General features: G+C 35.4%; 1 pseudogene; it reads left to right on the forward strand.

The window, feature by feature from the left end:
* Window positions 1–3,562: 3,562 nt before the first annotated feature.
* On the forward strand, window positions 3,563–3,679 carry LOC145286597 (5S ribosomal RNA; annotated as a pseudogene).
* The last annotated feature ends 1,210 nt before the right edge of the window (window positions 3,680–4,889 follow it).

Genomic DNA, 4,889 nt, shown 5'->3' on the forward strand with positions numbered 1-4,889 from the left:
TAGATTCCATGAACAAAGCTTCTTTCTTAGAACTGCACGCCTGTGGAATTGTCTTCCGTTTTCCTGCTTTCCGGCTGACTACAATATGGTTGTGTTCAAGTCTAAAGTAAATAAGTTCTTGATGAGCCGTTCCATATAAGTTATTAAATTTACCAAATTTTCATTACTAATGATTACTATATTGACCAATTTCTACTGTACACTCTTTAACCCTTATCCTTGAGTGGCCTCTGGGCCTTGATAATGTGGTGATGCCTTTGTAAAAAAAAAAAAAAAAAAAAAAAAAAAAAAAAAAAATAGTCGACGATTAGTATGCAAAATATGCAAACGGCGTAAGAACACAATAGTTAATAATCCCCTTTTCCATCTTTATCTGAAAGTACTTCTTTTAAACTCCTCGGCCTAACGTTTACAGAGTTGGAAAAAGTACATTGAGAGCATTGCCAGGACCGCTGCGAAAAAGGCATGTTCTCACTACTGTGCTAGAAAGTTACGAACGCCCGAAAGTATCCTATACCTCTATAAGGCCACCACTCGCCCATGTATGGAGCATTGTTGTCATATTTGGGCTGGTGCATCTGCTATTAGTCTCTAACTCCTAGACAAGGTTCAAAAAGAGAGTTGCCAACCTGATAGGTCATGAACTATCATCTAAGCTTCAGCCTCTGTCCCATCGACGAAATGTAGCATCCCTCTCCCTGTTCTACAAGTACTTTAACGGTGAATGCTCCGACGAACTGCAAGCACTTGTACCCCATCGACATAAATAACCCCGACAAACCCGACAAACAGCAACATCCCACCCCTTCACAGTTGAGATCCCTAGATGTAAGAGAGCCTTCAACTCCAGTAGTTTCTTCCCCAAAACCGATAGACTTTGAAATTCCCTTCCGGGTTCCTGCTTCCCCAACTGTACTGACATGCAGAAGTGCAAGTGTAACGTGAACCGACATCTTGCTGCCCAACTCCCCACATAGTACCCCTGTAGCTTATGTCCCGGATAGTAGCCCTCTACATCAAAGTGGCAATGAGCCTTGTGTGGGGTGAAAATGTAATAAAAAGATATATTAAGAATAGATTTTTAAATGGTATTCCTATTCAGAAAACTATTCTTAACATCGGACGGTAGCTTTAGAACTATTTTGTGCCTTCCCGTTATTAAAGGATATTCACATTTTTTATCCTAAGTATAAAGATTTGGTCGGTTATTAGACTTATTTGAAAACAAAACAAACAAAAAAATATACAAATAATAGTAATAAAGATAATGGCAAATTCGTAGATTGTAGCCTTGAACTTAATAACACTACCAGGTTGTAGTCAGCTGGGAAAGCAGGCAAACAGAAGAGAGGCCCACGTGTGTGAAGTTCTACGACAGAAGCTTTGTTCATGGAATCTACGTTTTGATTTATGCACAGTCAAAGAGTGGGGAGAATTATTGACAGTGGTTTCAGATAGACGGGTGTTTTTCGTGAAGGAATGGAAACGGGGGACCAGAGATTGGAGCTCAGAGGAGCATTTGCCATGGAAATAACGATAAAACAAAGACAGGCTCGCAACGTCCCTTTTGTCGGAAAGAGGTTCCAGGGGAAAAGGGCATCTCCCATTAAGCTACGAAGTCTATTTTGTACTCTATCAAGGCAGGATAAACTGCTTCGAGCAGCTTCTGCCCAGATGTGGCAACAATACTCCATTTTTGGACAGACCATTAAGGATAAAATCTGAGAGGTTCATATAGACATTTAGCAAACAGGTATGAAAATAAATTTGAGCATTTTCAATGATTTTTTTTTTTTTTTTTTACTTTTTACGTGATTACATATAAACACTTTGAAAACGTTGGCTAAAAAAATAATTTAGAATTTAGAGATTAGTTTTGTATATGAAGTTTACATCAAATGACCATCATTCTAGATCACACTAACGTTTTGGGGATGTAAACTATTTTTTTAATTACTAACCCTAAGTCTGTCTGTCAATGTCGTAAAATATATGTAATTACTTAAAAAGCAGCCCCCCCCCAAAAAAACAGAATTTATCTCCCATAAAGATAAATGGGATTAACTGCTCTAAAACGCTACAATATCTCCGAAATAGCTCATTTTATGTTAAATTTATCTGTAAAACTGATCACATACTCCCCATTCTGATTTCTTTATAATTACTAATAATAATAATTTTCGGTATTTTTGTAAATACTGCATTTTTTATGAAATTATTGGTGCTTGTACTTTTTTCGCCAGTTAAAAATTATAATTTTTTTGTGTGATAAAAGAAAATAAAATATTATATATTTGCACCTTATGTCAATTCACACAAAAAAAAAGAAAAGAAAAATGCGATTTTTAATTTTTAATTAATTATATGTAAACAGTCTGAAAGCTTAGTGCTATAAATAAAATAATAATAACTAGAAATTCCACAGCGGATTCTTTCATATGTAATATATTGATGCTGGCCTTCTCTAGATGTTCAGGGTAAATTGAGGCGCCCTGATATTATTGTAGCTCTTTTGTTAAAACTGCAATTGTATTTATCCAAGTTAGTAGAAACGCCCAGAGTAGCCCGGTCGTAAAATACGCTCAAATATTATTATATTTTCCTTCATGCGGATTTCGTATATATTATTATAGTCAATTCTTTTTAGCGATTCTTATATATTATAATGTTGTGATTTAAAAAAAAAATCAATATATATATATATATGTGTGTGTGTGTGTGTGTGTGTATGTGTGTGTGTGTATGTGTGTGTGTGTGTGTGTGTGTGTGTGTGTGTGTGTGTGTGTGTGTGTGTGTGTGTGTGTGTGCATATGACTTGGGTGCATCAGCTTGAATCGAAATCGAAACCAAAACTGAGGTCCTTTAGTTATAATCGAAACCAAAACCAAAACTTATGAAGAACGCTTGGTAAAATTATTTATAAAAATATGGATGATTAGTGCCATCAGCTATAGTCGAAACCGAAATCAAAATTTATTAAGAATTCTTGCTAAAATTATTTATTTTTTTATTTATTTATTTATTTTATTTTATTATTATTATTTTTATTTTTATTTTTTTTTTTTGGCAAGAAATGGAAGGCTATAACAATTAAACGGCAGTGACTCGGAAGAAAAAACTGAAAATGCGTGACACACAAAATAACACACACGCTACCGTATTAATATATAGATCAAACACTTTCGCATATAAATATGACCCCTTCTTTCGAACTAGACAGTGTTTAAAAGACATGTAACGAACTTTTGATTGTTTTATATTTCGGTAATGTTCTTGATCAACTAGTATAAAATATGTCAATAATGATTCATTAAAAACAGCCTACTACTAATCTTTAATAAGCATGGTAATACGAAAAAACTGCCGATTGTACTTAGGGATAGTGTAAACATTTAACTTCTCTATGAACTAAGAAAGGCTCGGAAAGCAGGGATCATTTTACATTCAATCAATAAGCACAACTAACCATCCCCATACTGTAAGTACTAAAATAACTGAATGTTTTCGTGCATAATGTTCTACAATGTAATATCTCACGCCTTTGGAGGGGTACTTTTAAATGTAATACGGCAAAATCGCGTTGACACACTGGTTCCCGCCAGATCACCGAAGTTAAGCAGCGTTGAGCCTGGTTAGTACCAGATGGGTGACCATTTGGGAATTTTAAGCGCTGTATGTGCTCTCCGCTTATCTCGGCATTTGTTTCCACTCGTATTGTACATACAATTCACTTGCCACTGGTATTCAACAATGTCGACTCAGGAGAAGTGTTGTTGGAGATTGCGCACCTCCTGCCACAAAAATTTCACGCGCAGACACCCCTTCGTGGGTATCCATAGTCTGTTAAAGACCAAAGGAGCCCCTCTAGAGCTAGAGTTTTAATATAGATGTAACTGCGTTTTTAAATTTAGTAAAGTTAAAAAAAATTTCCCTTTATGTATTCTTTCAAGATTTTGATAAATTCTTGGTCAGATTTTCTTCAATATTTTTAATTTGTACCAAAACTGAACAAAATACAATAAACCATTATTTCAGGGACCAGATAACGAGCAAGCCAGCAAAATAAAAGTAAAATTTGTTCCAGCATTGTTAATCTAATATATATATTTTACATAGGAGTCACCACTTATCAAGACCCGGAGGCCACTTGAGGATAAGGTTTATTGAGTATACAGTAATCAATGGGATAATATCGTAGTAATCGTTAGTAATGGAAATTTGGTAGATTGGATCACTTAAGGGGTGTTTCATCAAGAATTTGTTTATGTTGGACTTGAAGACAATCAGATTGTAGTCAGCTAGGAAACAGGGAAAAGGTAAAGAGTTCCACAGGCGTGCACTTCTCAGAAAGAAGCTTTGTTCATCTACGTTTTGACTTAGGCACAGTCAAAGAGTGGGGAAAATTATTGACAGTGGTTTCAGATAGACGAGTGTTTTCGTGAAAGATTGGCGACGGGTGACAAGATATTGGAGCTCAGAGGAGCACTTGCCATGGAAATAACGATAAAACAAAGACAGGCTCGCAGCGTCCCTTCTGCGGGAAAGAGATCACAGAGAAGTGAAAATGGCATCTCCCACTAAGCTACGAAGTCTATTTTGTACTCTGTGAAGGCAGGATGAGCTGCAGCTCCTGGCCGGATGTGGCAACAATGATCCAACCATTGGACGAACTACTAACGATAAAATCTGAGAGGCTCATATAAGCATTTAGCAAATTTATACGAAAATAAACTTGAACATTTTAAATGATTTCATAAGGAAGTAAATAAGTGAACTTTAGAATATTTAATGTGTTTAACATAATTTACGATTTAAAAAAATAGGGTTTGTATTACTATACACATCGATTCGAAAAAGTTGTCAAAAAAAAAAAACAAATATATAACAAA

This window comes from Euprymna scolopes, chromosome 10 (genome assembly GCF_053919585.1).
Source record: "Euprymna scolopes isolate OS-2025 chromosome 10, ASM5391958v1, whole genome shotgun sequence".
Taxonomy (NCBI): Eukaryota; Metazoa; Mollusca; class Cephalopoda; order Sepiida; family Sepiolidae; genus Euprymna; species Euprymna scolopes.